Below are 16,582 nucleotides of genomic sequence, written 5' to 3'. Positions count from 1 at the left end.
ATCCTAAAACTGGTCCCAAATGACAGAGACCCAGACAAGTGGACTCTTGTGCCGACTCTTTCCATAGCTCCCCTCAACACTCTGGAACTTCAGAATGGCCCAGAAGAAACCCAACCAGAGGGCTGCTATGGTCTTGGTCAACTGGTCGACCCAACAAGTCTGCTGAACTTGGCAGCAGGGGAGGGAAGGAAGAATTTGGACTGGCTCCCTCACCTGCTTCTGCCTGTGCGATAGAGCACGTGTTGAGTCAGGTCCTCTAATTGGCTAGTCCTCTTCTTCTTTTTTAAGTATTGAGGCATAATCGATACATAAAAATCTGTATATAATTTGTGAATACAACTCAATAAGTTTGGGGATAAGTATTTCACCTGTGAAACTGTCACCAGCATCGAGGCCATAAACATGTCCCTAGGAAACTCCTAAAGTTTCCTTCTGCCATTATTATTGTTATTATTATTAGAACACTTTACATAAGATCTACCTTCTTAGCAAATTTTAGGTATAGACTTTGTTATTATTAGCTATAGAATCTGTACTGTCTCGTGGACCTCCAGACATGTTCATCTGACACAACGGTAACTTTGCACCCTTGACCAACACCTCCCCATCCCAACTGCCCCCCACCCCAGCCCCTGGCAGCCACTATTCTTCTCTCTGTTTCTCTAAGTTTGACTATTTTAGATTCCACATATAAGTGAGGTCATACTGTATTTGCCTTTCTCAGTCATTGAATATAAGGTCCTCTAGGCCTATCCATGTTGTCACCATGGGCAGGAATTCCTTCTTTTTAAGGCTAGATAATATTCCATTATCTACCTGTCTGTCTGTCTGTCTGTCTATCTCACGTTTTCTTTATTCATCTATCCATCCATCAACGGACATTTAGGTTGTTTCTAGGTCTTGGCTATTGTGAATAATGCTGCGATGCTCGTGCATTGCGTGCAAATGCTCTTTGAGCTCCTGATGTCAGCCCCTTCGGAAATACCCAGCAGTGGGATTTCTGGATCAGGTGGCAGCTCAGGGCTGTTTGATGAGAGCATTTCCCCTCATCCGAATTACACTCAAGTGTCTCTGTTGAAACCAGTGGGAGATCTGTGCTGAGAGAAGTTATACCAAGAGCTAATTTCTGACTCATTGAGGAGTGAGTTTCAGAGACATTTGAGAAGTAAAAACGCAAAGAGTTTTTTACTTTCCCTGATGAGCTTCTTAGATCTGGACAGAAGACAGACGACAGATGGTGGCGGATAGATACGCGCTGGAGGTACTCTCACAGAGAAGGAGGAACTGAGTTGTTTTCACCTGATTAAATGGGAGGACGGACTTCACCGTTAATTGTTTTGTAGAACAGCATGGGGGTGGCCGATATTGGAAGGAAAATCAGGAGTTATGTTTCTAGACTTTTAGGTTTGAAAGCCAGTCAGATACTAATGAGACGCCATCTTCCCAGGAGAAGAAATCAGGGGGCGAACCTACATGTTTGGCCAACTCTGGGTGTGGATGGAAGTTAAAGCCAGAGCAGATGAGATGACCTAGCAGGTCTGCATAAATGGAGGGTGGAGGGGTTTACGGAGTCCCCTGGTGGGGACGTGAGTGTGGAGACGGAGAGGAGGGGTGGCCAGTGTGATGGGAGGAGGGCTGAGGGTGTGGCTTCCCGGAGACCAGATGAAGGCAAATGCATGCTGAGAAGAGGACCTTTGGTGTCAAAGGCTGAGCAGAGAATCGTGGTGAAATGACCATTAGATTTAATGACATGAATTGACCTTGCTGGAGGTGGGTTTGGTGTTATTGTGGAGATAACAGTCTAACCTGAGTAGTATTGGGAGGTGATGGCGGGACAAGATCTGAATTCAGGGATCACAGATCCTCTTTGACTGAGTCTTGATATAAAGGGAAGTGGACAAGTGAAGAACAAGCGAGAATCGGGTGAGGTCAGGGGAGTTTCTTTTCTTTAATTCTTGTTTGTAAAGATGGGGGGCTCTTTGTGTGATCACAGAAGGAATCCATAGAAAGGTAAAGATGCAAGAGAGATTGGAAAAATGCCACCATGACATCTTTTAGCAAACTGGAGGGGACTGAATGCAGTGCACAGGTGGAGGGAGGGACTGTCCTTAGACACGAGCAGACAGACAGACAGACAGCGGTCTTAGGGAAAGAGGGGATTGGCCCCGTGGTTCATAAATGACAGTCATGACAACAGGTAGCTAATGGCGCAGGCTTCAGAGAACAAGATTCATTTCATAAGGAGGGAGGGAGGATGGTCTAGAAGCCACAATGAGGAGCTACACACCTGCTTTACGTCCCCGCCGGTCAGCTCGAGGTCTGGAAGGACCGGCCGAAGAGCACGACACGGAATCTTCCATGGGTAGCCAGGATGCGGTGGGAGAACAGAGTAGGGACGTCGTGGTATAGAAGATTATGCGGATGACCTTGAGCTCTAGAAGGTGCAGGAGGATCTGGGCTCTGTGGAGGCATGAGGGCTCAGAGACGCACAAAGCCTAGTGGGGTGTCTTTCTGGCTGACAAGGGGCAACTTGGGACATCAGTGGCTGGCTCACACACTATGAAGGGTGCGGAGCGAGCATCTGGCAGACTCAGGGGGTGAGGCTAGGCATAGCCGGAGCTGGGAGGAGGGGGTTTCTCCAGAAGCAAGCAGGGCATGTGCACCTCGGGTCCTGTCACTGTGGCGGGGGCGTGTGGAGCCCTGCGACGTTCTGAGGTCGCTCTGCCGCACAGAGCTTCCCCGTGCGGTTGTGCGTGTTGTGCACTTGATGTGAACGGTGCCCTCCACCAACACGAGCTCTCTCTTCAGAGATCTGCGGCACCAGTTGCTCACGTGGCTGATGAGAAAACCGAGTGACAGCTGTGTCTAGTGACTTCCCAGTTTCACACTATCTGTTATCTGATTCTGGTATCTTCCAGCACTCCTAGTCTTGATGCCGCCTCTCCAGTGCCAAGATGCTTTTTCCCCCGAGGCTACTGTTAACAGCCACGGCCAAAGGCTAAAATGTACCAGAGGAGAAGAGAGTCCATGCGTGTAAGAGAGAAATTTAAAAACAAAAGCTCTCTTTTTTACGGGTCTGCCTCCATTTCCTGGTAGCCTCTGCCAATCCCTTCTTACTGGAGAGCGAGGGTCAGGGAAGACCAGAAGGTTCACGTGCGTGGTTCGGTGGTGGGATTCTTGGGCTGGGACCTGGTCATTCGGTTGCAGGGACCTGGAAATACCAGTATTTGGGGGCCTTTTATCTTATCCTAGACTGTTTCTCTCGGGAGGATTCTCCTGTCTCCTGCCTGAGGGTCTGAATATGGCCGTGGGTTTCCAGAGACCCGATCAAGGGATGTGGGCTGGGGAAATGTCTGTCTAGTGACTGGGGTTTCAATTAAAGCTCATTTTCAGCCCCTTGCTAAAACCTTCCACAGCATCTGGAACCCCCAGCCCCAAAGCCTCCAGCTCGGTAATCCTATTAGAGAATTTATAGTGATTTAAATCCTCTCTGTTCGCCTTTCTTCTTCCAGTCCCTGCTGTCGTGACAGCTTCCATGCTGGTGTGACCAGGTGTCACGCAGCTACACCCCGACGGCCCCTGGCTGACAACCCGTGACTCTGACCCCAAGCTTCCCAGGTGCCTTGGAGGGGAAACTGGGCGGGCACTTGCCCACCAGCAACCCGGACCAGCCGGTGAGCAGACCCGTCACATTTTGGGAGATGGAGGTGACGCACCAGGCCCGCCTGTCCCCAGTACCCCAGGGCAGAGCGCCCCGAGAGCCCCTGGACAGACCTTCCCAGAAAGCCTGACGGCAACCAGCCACCAGTGGCCCACGACACGGGTCGGAATGCGTCCTGCCCGGGGCTCCCCCTCCTTCCCCCTTCCCCGTCCGCTTCTGGGGTCCCTTCACCCCAGCTCCTCGGGGTCCCATTCCCAAAGAAGCTGTGTGTCCGCTGGGCCTCTGGGGCGTGCACGTGAGGAGGCCCGCATTCGGGAAGGCACAGAGGGCCCTGGGCTGCTCAGGGTTCCTCCCACGAGTCTCTGCCGCCTCTTTGCAGCCGCCGCCGCCCCGACTCCCGGGCAGCCCAGGGCGTTCAGTGCCTGAGGCCTTTCCACAGCTCAGTGGTGCGAGTCGCCCGGCTCTCCTCTGCAGGAGACGGGGCTCCAACCTTCCCTGCCCTGATCTATTATTTATCACCTTTGTGTCTGCTCAGCCCCTTCTAGAAGTTCGTGGACATCGCCCGTCGGGCCTCTTCCCTTCAGTGGGTCTCCTTGCCCTCGCCGGTCCCTAACCTAACGGCCGGCATTCGCGCTCTCTGCCGCGGGGCTTGCACGGGGACGGTGGGGGGTGGACACGCGCGTCCTGGGCCGTACGCAGCCCGGACCTCGGCCTTGTCCCTGGTTCCCGAAGGGCACAGACCCGAGCTCTGGTCCTGTGTGTGGCTGGGAATGAACGAGGGATCTGGGGTGAGACAGCAGAACGTGTCTGCGCTCGGTTTCCTCGTCTGTGAAGTGAGCGGGGCGAACTCACCTCTACGACGGCCCCCTCGCCCCTCTTCCCAGGCCTGAGGGGCTGTTCAGGATCGGACCCCCGCCTCTGGGCCTCAGCGACACTCACAGAAGCTGCTGGTGCTCAGGACCTGAAGGCAGCCCTGGCTGGGTCTCCAGGCCCGGGAGAGCCCGTCGCACCCGCCTCCAGGAGATGCGGCGCCCGGGGGTGGGGGGTGTCTCATCCCCCCGGGGCCCGCAGACAGCTTGTTGCAGCTCCGCAGCGCGTCTCCTGCGCCGCACGTCTCTCCAGGATTAATTGGACAGTTTCTCCCCTTCGGCGCCTTCAGGAATCTTTGTGCAACGTCGGCCTCCGGTTAGTTGGAAATTCCTGGGCTTCGTACTCATCGTTTTCTTCCTTCTTCTAAGGTTCTCTCGTGCATCAGAAACATGTTGGGTTTGGATAGAGGGGCCAAAAAAATAGATTCTAAACCCATGGCATGCGTATGTATGAGCACACACGTGCAGTACACACGCCGACACGTGACGATACGATAAAGTCCCGCATCCTGCGTGTCTGTGTGCTGGGCTGTCACTCCTCTGTCTGAGCTGTTAAAGTCGCCCTGATCAATGCCATCCCCCTCGCCTTTCCCCGCACACGACCCGACCGCCACGGTGGGGCAGGCCTTAGAAATCGTTTCCGAATCCTTCTCAAAAACACGAGCTGTCACAGGAGGGACGAACTTCGCTGTGTCAGACCTGAAATAGCTCCCGTCTCCACCCAGAGCCCGAGTTTCTCCTGTTCAACCTGCAGACTCCGCTGCGATGTCACTCCCTCTGCGAAGATCCCCTTCATTGTCCCAGACAAGGGGACACAGTCCCTCCTACGTTTGCCCCTAGGTTCCCTGATAACTCTGTTGCAATTAATACTTGTTTCCGTTAGAATACACACCACCTTAAATTAAAATTGTATATGAGAAACAGGACACTAGCACGAGCTTCTTGTTAGTTTTGGCTGAGGCCCCGAAGGCTGGGAACACAGAAAACATCCGGCATTTTAAAGAGAGGAGCTGGCTCACCTCGCAATTGCTTGAGGAATGAACTTAAACTTAATCGATGTTAGCTAGTTGTCGATCTCCGGCTCTAAGACACTGTGAGGTAGAAGGGGGTGGGGACGAAATCCCCTTGGAGAGGTTGTCAGGGTCACCGGCATTCCCCCCACCCCCCACTCTGCCCTGGGACCACCGTCGTGATGATGGGGATGGGTTTTTTACTCAAGAAAACTGCAAGGAGACTTCGCGGGTCCCTGGCAATGTGCCCCACAGTCTGGATCTGGTCTCTCCCTGGGGGCCGGGCCGGGGAGGCTCAAAGGCAGCGGCTCGTGGCTGGGCCTCCCTGATTAGAAGCGCAGCTTCCCATTCTCCCGACGCTCCCTCCGTGAGGGAAGCGTGGGCTGATCTTACAACCGGTCCGTTCTAAGGGGACCTCTCGGAGGGGGTGGGACCCCCAGAGAGAGGCAGTCGCGGGAGCTCAGGGGTGGGGCGCAGATTGTAAAGACCAGCTGAGGAGAGGCATTGCCTGGTTGAAAATCGGGTGAAGTTGGAGCTCCTGGTAAAGAGTGTTGAAAAAGGCACAGAACACACCCGCGCGGGCACACGGAGAGAGAGACAGAGACGGAGAGACTGATGAATTATCTGGTTGTTTATGTAACGCAGGGTCCTAATGCCAACACCGTTTCTATAGCCTATGCCTGGGTGTCCCCTCCCGTCCCCCGTCAACCTGTGGGTTCAGACGACGCACGCAGGGATGAGCGCTTCCTGGACGGTTCCCATGGCCTGGACCGCTCCCCTGTGGTGAGCACCAGCCTGTCCGGGAGTGGGACACGGGGTCACAGACTGGGGGACACTACCCTGTGCTAGACAAGGACACCAAACGGTTATCTGTGAAAGCTCTGCAGAGCGGGGAAGGCGCGGAGGCCAAGGGGCATGACTGGGTCGGTTTGATTCCGACGGTGCTTAGTAGCAGAGCGCCCGCGGACAGCTGCAAAGCTTTGGTCCACGTCAGGGAATCTGGGAAGGGGGTGCTCGGCGAGCCCGCCCGCTGGAGCCCCGCCGCCACACCGATGGGCCTCCCACCAGAACTACCCCGGCTACTTCAGAAGCGAGGGAAAGGCTCCGTGTCGGGAGAGGGAAAGAACAGGAGGCTTGTCTTGGTACGTGCATGTAGTTCTGCTTTGCTTTAACGAAACTCATCGTGACTGACATGATTCTAGACCGGTCGTTTTCCATGTTCAAAGCTTCCTGGGCGTAGGCATCAGTCGGGGGAGCTTACTGAGCCATACGGATTCTTGCGTCTCCCACTCAGTGTAATTGGACACTGTGGGGTGAGCCCTGGGAACAGGCCGTCCCTGTGACCGAAAGGACACATTTCCATTTTACTCAAAGCTGAACACTGGCTTCGTCTGTTCTGTGTTTTTCCTCCAAATTAAAGCTGGGTCTGCAGGGGAGCATTTCCAGAGGGGCTGGGGACCAAGGCTGCAATTAGATTTTTCTGCAGGGGTGTGACGACGGCTTATTTTGGCTTGCACAGAGGCAGGTGGGGACTGATTCTAACGACGGGCTGAATGGTCTGTGAGTCACCCTCCCATCTTACTAAATGTTTGCCCACACAGAAGATTCCCTCCATCACTTGGTAATGATGCTATGAAATGGTGCTTCCTACTTGGAACTGCCTCCCAGGTAACTTATAGGGCACAGAGGATCAGGAAAGTAATTAGGTTTTTGCTGCTGTTGTTACTGCCTGGTGATTCAGATGCAGTTGTTTCTTTGTCATTCCTGATTTCTGAACAGTGCACTGCCCTTTCACATCCACATGCAGAAGCCAGAGAAGGTTTACTGTTCTGCAAAACAACTTATTTCAAAGCTTTTTCTTTGTGCTCACAGCAGTGATTAAAAATAGAAACCGTGAGCCCCGGAAAAAGCTATGAGTGGATCCTCTGGCTAGGTAGTTTAGATAAAACCCATTCTCCTCTGCATTTTGGGGAGAAGAGGCAGTATTTCCAGCAAGTGGCACTTAAAAAAAAAAAAAACCACCTATGATGGTGATCATGTGTCTTGGAGGTACAAATTATTCTTAGGACACTTACTGAAAGGATGACCTGATCGCCAAGTTGGCACGCAAAGGTGCTAATGAGGGCTGCGTTGCGTTCTTGTAAGCAATGGATAGTTCCTGGATGACCTGTGATGTGTGTTTTGCTTTTCCTTGTAGGTCAATGCTCCTGTTCTCGGTAGCCTTGAGAACAGAAGGGAGCAGCCCTGCCTGCTGGCAAGTTGAAATGATGGGTGTAGTTTCATGAGCATTGTGGCATTTCATCCATTCTTTTACTCAATCTAGACTTATAAGGAGCTCTACGCCAGATACTGGTCTAAGCACTGGCAATACAGTGCTTAGAATACAGAATAAAGCAGCACAGAACAAAACAGCCCAAATGTCTGGATTACCCCAGTGGTCTTAGTCATAAGAGTCACTAAGAGTGCTTGATAGGCATTAACTGTACCCTTGGAGACTCTGATTCAATGTGTCTGGACCAGACTTGTCAAACTCAAGTATAATAGGACCCACACATGTAATTTCAAATTTTCTAGCAGCCACATTACAACAAAAGTGTAAGTAAGTGAAATTAATTCTAGTATCTTTTATTTAAACCTGTATATTTAAAATTATGTCATGTTGACATTTAATCGATGTAAAAATAATAATGAGACATTTTGCATTTTTTTTCTTTGTACTGAGTCTTCAAAATCCAGTGTGCATTTTCACATCCACAACTCAACTGGGAGTAGCCACATTTCAAGTGTGTAATGGAGCCTGTGGCCCGTGGCCACCATATTGGATGGCACAGGTGCACACAGAGCCTTGGGATCTGTAATTTAGCAAGGGGTCCAGGTGATGCTCGCAAATAAGCACACTAGAAGACCTGTAAGGAAGCTCCCCCTTCTAACACTCTATCAGAATATCGGGGCAGGGCGCACAGGCATGTGTCTACCACTCAGTTGGCAATTAACACGTTACTCATATTTTCAGAACATCAGTGTCACATCTCATTTATCTTCCCTGTGTTGCCTCCCTCCCATCCTCTGTCTCTAAACTGACAGTCCGGGCTTCTTCTTAACTAAGACATAATGGTGTTGAAGATGATCCAGAGAAGAACATTTTAAGTGATCAAGAGGATAAGGAAGCTGTCTTATGAGGATAAACTAAAAAGAGCAAAACTCTTCACGCTAGAAGAAAAAGGCTGAAAAGTAAAGCCTATCAAAGTCTGTGAGGTCATGAAGTAAATGGAAATGCTGAACATGAACATCTCAAAATCCAAAAATAGCAGAACAAGAGGGCCTGTTGGATAGTTTGAAATAGTTAGCTTTAGGACAAATAATGAGGAAAAAAAGACTTCTTTAGGCAGCAGATACAAAAGTTAGAGAGGTCGTTGCCTGTGGCATAGCAACAAATAAAATGCAAACAGATTCAAGCAATGATTTAGTTTGAGCCATAACTTTTTCTTCTCTTTTCTTTTAGAAAGGGAGAGAGAACATGGGGAAGAATGGGGTTAGGGGCAGAGGGAGAGAGAGAATCCTTAGCGGGCTCCACGCCCAGTATGGAGCCCGTACATGCGGCTCAATCTCACAACCCTCAGATCGTGACTTGAGAGGAAATCAAGAGTCAAGCACTTAATGGACTGAGCCACCCAGTTGACCCATAACCATGGCTCCTGAAACATTTCATATCCCCTACTACATAGTTAGGTTCAGTGTTAGAAAACACACTTTCCGTCTGTCCACTCACCAACTCACCCATACATCTATTCATTGAACTTCGGAAGGGCCTGTTCCACGAAATAGTTTTCATACATAGACCTTCATTTAATATATACACCCATCACACAGAGTGGACCCTATTATATCTATTTTACAGAGGAAGCACAGGCTCCAAGAGGTTAAGTGACTTGCCCAAGGACCAGGTCGTGGGGCCAGATGTCTACAAGGCTGACCCAGAACATTCTTATGAGCAAACTTAAAAGATGCTCCTCTCTCAGGAGATCTATCGCCAAGGCTGCCTTCAGTACATCTCGTGAGGCCAAAGCCAGCATTCCCAGTGCCCCACCATGTCCAAGGCTGTGAGAATCTCCTGGCAGGCTTTCCGGCAGCTTTGGTAATACGTCGCTGCAGATGCGTTCAGTCAGTTGGCTTTATTGAGTTTTCTTGGGCAACACAGAGTGGCAATGCTCACTACTCCTTTACAATGACTGGTAGTGGATACTAGTCACCACAGTGTGTGAGAATCCCAGCAGTACACATTGTCAGAACTAGAGAAAACGTTAAGATAATCTTTTCCAACTTCATTGTTCACGGTAACAGCCCAACTGCCATGTGGTAGTGACCTTGGCCCAGAGCTGGGATTAAGGACACTGTGGCCCCCCCACCGTCCAAAGCTCTTTTCCAGTTGGTAGGCTTTGTGCGTAACGTTTTCACCCTGCTGATGCCAAACAACTCAGAATCTGACATTTCACTTGCTGACATTTGATGGAGACGCATGAAATATAACACATTAGACTGTAAAATCATTAGGACAAATAACATGCAAAAATGATTCACAGCTTGTAATTGAAGATTCAACGTTGGCGAAAATTATTCTGGGTGACTTCAGAGTGCGGGTGACTTCCCGCAAGTGCTTTGCTCTGTCCTACTAATACGGCCTTGGCGCCTGCTGTTTTCTCCATCGGGGCTCATCGTCGCTTGTCTCTCTGCCTCGGAGCCATATCCTGAGATACCTAATGTCTATTAGAGCAGAGCAGGCTCTGCCCCAGTAGCAAATAAACCCCAGCTGCTTAACCCTCTGATGTTGTAGCAAGACCCCATTCTCCACTCACAACACAGTTGGATGTGGGTTGAGTAGATCTCCTGCACGGCTGTCCTTCCTCTTACTGACCTGGGTTCTCCTAGTGGCAATGACGCTGGGTCTAAGCTCTTTCCATACCTCAGCTACCCATCTTAGAGTCCTTTCCTTTAGCTGGTTAGTGTCTTTATTACACGAACCACCACATTTCCTGCATTCCTTCGACCTTTGCGTCCCCACCCCCATTTTCCCTGGTCGTGCTTGTCCTAGGCCATCAGTACAGGTTAGATAATTAGATGCTATGCTTAACTGAAGGCAAAGGGTCGAAGGCTACTTTGAAACACATGGGCAGGAAAGAGAGGCATGGCTTAGCGATGCGTGAGTGAGAAAGACCGGCGGGGGTGGTGGTCATCTACCGTAAATGCATGAATCTTCGGTCAACATATTGTTCTAATCACATGAGCTAATTTGGTCTCTGGCTGCACTGTGGTTCCAGTACATAGAAGGTGACCGTCTCACCTGTCTTGGAGTAGTGTGTTCAGGTTCGGGGGTTATGAATGAAGAGATTCAAATACATGAGGAAATGAAGGAAGTGGAACCTTTAGAAGAACCGAGAAAAACAAGGCCCCTGATTTCAACTATTTGTAAGTCTGTATTGTAGGCTTTGGGGTTGGCAAAAGTTCCTTTGTTGACCCCAAGGAACAAGGCATAATTCATAGAGAGGTCTGTTTGGATTCCAGATACAGAACAAAGTTTAAGTCCACAGGAAGATTCCAAGAAGGAACTGGAACCATGAGATGTTGGTGAGTGCTTTCAGGGGAGAATGATCTTGAAGTTCAAGAAACAGCAAAATGTTTGAGTCCTGTTGGGGCTGGAGGGGCTGTAAGAACTGATGGCAGAGAACTGTCTCCTGGGCCATAGATGTCATCTGATGTCTCCTGGGTACAAGATGTCATCTGATGGGGAGTGGGTATTGAGCCGTGGAGGGACTAGGCCCGTATGATAGGACATTTGCGGGAAATAGAAAAAAGGGCAGGTTCGGGGCCCGTGAGAGCAGCTGGGAAGCCAGACAGGAAGGAACGAGGCCGGGCCGCTGTGGCGGGAGCAGGATGAGAGCGGCTGGATTCAGGATTCAGGACGCACTTTGCAGATCAGGCCGGGAGAGCGTCCCCCTGGATTGGATGTGGGTTTGAGGGAAAACAGGATTCCTGTGTTTATCTGTGGTCTGAGCGACGTGGTAAGTGATGGGGCCTCCCCTCCCTTCGGAGCAGATCTGGATTCTAATGATTTGTTAGTCACGGAATCTGGCTGCTGCCCAGTTACTGAGGAGGAGTGAATCTCGACGTCGCTCTCCCGCCATGGTTGTAAGCCCGGCGACAAATGCTTTTAGCTCCTAATGACCTTCGTCAAGTGTTCTCAGGAGATCACACCCGTTCGCTCTGGCGGCAGCTGATGCGGGAAGCGGAGTGTGGCTCTGGGGCCAGCTGACTCGGGCTCCTTGGCTGTTGCAGACCCTCGGCAGTGAGGGCCGAAGCTGACCGTGAACCAGGGCGGGGACGGGCGTTCAGCCGGGGGCGGAGGCGCCCTTGCTGGCCTCCGGTGCTCACCTAGGAAAAGCCGTAACCCCATCATACCATCCCCTCGCTCCGCAGTGCTTCCGGGGTGGTCACGGGAGCCGGGGGAACGTTCTAGGTGCTACCTCCGCCCCGTAAGAAGGGCTTTGTCTGCGCGGTGTGAGGCCTGGCGAGGGGATTCTGTAAAGCCAGTCTCAAAAGCCGCGACCGTAAGGCAGACAGCGGGAGTCTGCCTCGACCGAAGGTGAGAGAATGTGCAAGTGGTCCCTGTGATTCGGAAAGAGTTTGCAGCAGTCGCAGAGACCGAATCGCACCAGCAGCCTTCCAGCTGCTAACCGGGAGAGGAGAGCCTTGTGAGACCTCAGGCCTTCGTGGACGGTTTGTGGCCACGCGGTAGAGTCTCGGACCCTGGAAGGCGAGTCAGACCCCGGGCTCGCAGAACCTGCCGCTCCTGGAGCCGGCTGTCCAGGGCGAGGCCTGAAGCCTGCTTGCAGGGGTGCGTTCTTACAATGGAGAATCCGGTACCGCTGGCTCACCTCCCTGTTCCGTGCTCCAGGACCCCAAGCGTTTCCCTCCAAGGGCAGGATTGGACCCAGGGTCTCGGTCTGGCAGTTAAATGGTTTCAGCTGCAAAGATGAATCACTCGGTGTGGTGGGGAGCCACGTCCGGCCACAGAGAAAGCTTACCGGCATGAGAGGATACCCCGGGAATTAATGGGAACGAGGCACTACCAAAACGAACATCGCTCATAAGGATAGGGCTTTCCCCCTCACTGAGTGATCGCTGTCCTGGAAAACTCAGTTATGAGTCAGTGTGGACTTTGCGGTGGTCAGTGGTGTCCCGGATGGAAAGTACATAGACCAAGGTCCGTGGTGTGATCGGACGGCAGAGCCCTTGTGGCAAAGTCACGGTAAGGAGGCTGTGTGGGGAAGTAGGACGAGAGAAGGAACCAGAAAGGAGCAGCGCCTGGCTTGGCTCAGGAGCCTGGGAGCTGTGGACCTGCCTTGGGTCTTCAGGAAAATCTGTCCAGAGGAACAACCTGACCCCTTCCGTTTAGTGATGAGTCAGATCCATGGGCCGTTCTCTCTGTGGATGTGGGTTCAACCACTGCTAGGTTCCCAGGGAGGGTCCCAAGGACAGCCAGCCAGACAGAAGCCCTATCACTTGTGAGACCCAAGCTCGGGGGTCACGCGGGGTCTCTTCTGACCTGTCCTATTCATTAGGAGCGGGTCACTAAAAGGACGTGCCTTGGCAGAGAAGTGATCGAGGGCCCTCCTTTATTATGGGAGGAATGTCAAAACTTTGTGGACACGGACTAAAAGCACCGTGACCCATGGCTCAGCTCATTTCCATTCCTGCCTTCCCGCCTCCGCACGCGATGCCCCGAGTCTCACCTGCCGTGGGGTCAGACTCACAGTCTCTCTGTCAGGGAGGGTCCGGGGGCAGACGAGCTCCTGGGGCTCCTCTCACCAAGTCCCGTGCCCTCTCGTGGCAGGTCCCCAGATACTCCGAGGGCCACTGTGACAGTCAAAGCGACGTGCTCTGGGCCAGAAACGGAGATCCAGGGGAACCCCGGTTTCGACCAGAACCTTGCGAAGCTCGCTTCCTCACTGGCCCAGGAATAAAGGGGAGTGTCTTCCCTGCCCGCCCGTCTTCTGTCCCTGCCCCCGCCTCACCTACATCCACGCACCGTTCCACAGGGAGGACTTCTCCAGAACAAAGGGTGTGAATAGTAGAAGCTCATTGAATCTTTCCAACAAGCCGATGAGTGTCCTAACCTGAGGCAAGACACCTCAGCCGTGGGAGGTCATGGCAGGCTAAGGGCATGGTGCCAAGAACAGGCTGAGCCAGGGTTCAGTCAATTCCAGAACATTCCACCGTTCACCACCCCCTTGCTGTGGAAGTCCGTGTGTTTTGAGTATAGAAGCTAAATGACCGGCAGTACTTACATCAACGGGTTTCTGGTATAGGACTGATGATAAAGCATATCCTACCTACAGTTCAGGAATTTTACAGACCAGTTAGAAAGCCTTGACCCCGGGGATGCCAGTTCAGAGGTTGCTGGGACTGGCTACCGTGTGCTGGGTGCCCTCTGCAGCCAGGCACTACCGGAAGCATCCTATGTGTTTCTCAGAATTCGTGTACCTCTACCATGTACTTATTACAAATGGGAGTTACTGCATTGAGAACTCCAATAACTTGCCTAAACGTGTGTAGCTAAAGGTGCGGACGCTTCCCTGCTTCCCGGGTGGACCTCCCGGCATGCACTTGGCCTGCTCTCCCTGTCACCTGTGCGGCCCTCTGTGGAGCCCCCACCCCCACCCCATGTAGTTTCCTGAAGCTACCGTCTGGCTGGAGGGCTTCAGCTGGAGCTGCCTCTGGGGCCTCCCTAGAAGCCTGTGGCCAGGAGGCCAAGGTCAGGGCTGTCGGAATTCTCATGCCATCAGTCTCCACGACTGAGGCTCTGCCCACTCTCACTTCTGTCTCTCGTCTTATTTTTGCCAAGGTCAAAGGCGTCCACGGGGAAAGGGAGGGAGCTCTCTCTTCTGAACGTGTCTTGGGCACCGGGGACTGTCTGCTGGTCACCTCTGTTTCTTTTGCTCCTCTCACACGGCCCGAGTCGGAGGCAGAGACGTCGTTCACTGAGCTGATTCCTACAGGTCATGTCACTTAGACAGGCTACACCCACGGGCATGTGGGGGAGACAGGCGTCCGCACTGCCCAGGGCCCTTGACACGCCACCAACAAACGTCACTTGGCTAACAGACGTTGGGGGCGGGAGGCATGTCCTGTGTCTCAGGCTACATAAGGAGCCTTTGGAGGGATGGCCTGAGTCTGACATCACCGCGGGAGGGACAGTTAGGAGGGACCACTCAGGCAGAGCACGGTGTGTTCTGGGGCAGCGGACGCCGGTCTCGGCTTCTGGGGAAAAGAAGGCGGGTTTTGGTTCAGTCACAAGCTCACTCCTGGGCAGTCCGTCACCCCTGAGGGTCTCCGCTTTCTCAGCTGTGCATGGGGGTGACAATGCCCATCCCCCCTCCTTCCCGAGTACTGCCGGCGTCAAGCCAGTGTGCGGACGTTGGCTTCTGAACGTGCAGGACAGAGCACTTCCTCTGCCCTCCCCGGCCCTGGTCCTGACGGCTCTGTGGCCCCTTCCGCTTCCTTGGTTTGCTTGGTCTTCGCGTCCGTCCGTCCATCTGTGCAGCTGCGTCTGTACCTGCCCCGCGCAGCAGCAGATGGGGCACGGCGGGAGGCCGGCATTACACACGCTGTGTCTCCTACCCTTGATTCGCACTGGCTGTGCGGCTGTGTTGTAAGTTGTTTGTATGATAATAATTTTTATGTATTCCTAGTGTATTGACCCTTTTTATTATGAACTGACCCTCTTTACTCTGGCAATATTTCCCGTCTTTGAGTCTCTTCTCTGTGATGTTGCCACTGCAGCTCCTTCACAATTACTCTTCGCAGAGAATATCTTTTCTCATTCTTTCATGCCCAAGCTATTTGCATCCTTTTAATCTAAAGTGTTTTGCTTGTTGGCAACATATAATTGGATTTTGGTTTTTCTTTTCATCAAGTTTGAGATTCTGTGTCTTTTGATTAAATTGTATAGAATGTTCACGTTGTCAAAAGTTCATAACTAACACAAGTAAAACCAATGAATTAGTAATTGGTAGGAGTTTATGGCGCACACACCGAAAGGACAGTTTGCAAAGCAGGAGCACTAACCCCCCCACGCGAGGAGGCACAGGGGGTTGCTGCCTGGTGCGCAGACGGTGAGAAGACAGTGGCCGTGTATTCTCCACGGTGACTGGTCATAACATTAGAATCTTCTTAAATGCTAGGGAATTGGTTAGCAATGACCTCCTGCCAGCCTTGGGAACCACGGCAAGTTTTGCTTATGATTTTCAGGGGCAGAAGCAAGGAACGGCCCAGGTCAAGTTAGTCTTGCTAAACGAAGCTTTGCTTGTCTGGCTGACTTGGTTTCTGTCTGCTCAGGGAATCTTCAAGGTTGGTTTCCGTCTGTTTTTGATTTTAACAACGTCTGTAATTACCGGCGTGGTTGGTTTTGTATTTCGTCTTGCCGTTGTCTTCTGCAGTTCTCACCTTCTTTAACTCCTTTGCCCTTTCTTTACTGCCTTTTTTGTGTCTAATTTTTTATGCTGTAATTTTTCTTCCTCTGTTCATGTTTAGGTATATTTTAAGCAACTTTATGAAGTAAAGTTAACATACAATGAATTGCTCATGTTTAAAGTTTTGTTACTGGATACATTTCAGGCTGTCGCCCAGGGACCTCATGGTGCCCAGCCCAGCCCTGTCGCCCCAACCTCTCTACCTGTCTCCCCCGCCCCCCCCAGTTTCCCGCCTCCACCCTGTCATTCCGGCCACCCACCAGTCCCCGCCCCTCCCAGCCACACAAAACCACTGGCATTATTACTGCCAACATGTTTTCATTCATATAACCTAGAATTTTATATAAATGGAAACCAGCAGTATGTTTATTTCATCTGATGTCACTCAGCATGACTATTATTTTTAAAGATTTTATTTATTTATTTGACAGACAGAGATCACAAGCAGGCAGAGAGTCAGGCAGAGAGAGAGAAGGAAGCAGGCTCCCAGCTGAGCAGAGAGCCCAATGCGGGGCT

Source organism: Mustela erminea, chromosome 11, assembly GCF_009829155.1.
Source record: "Mustela erminea isolate mMusErm1 chromosome 11, mMusErm1.Pri, whole genome shotgun sequence".
In the NCBI taxonomy this organism is placed as follows: domain Eukaryota; kingdom Metazoa; phylum Chordata; class Mammalia; order Carnivora; family Mustelidae; genus Mustela; species Mustela erminea.
This window is presented reverse-complemented; position numbering follows the sequence as displayed.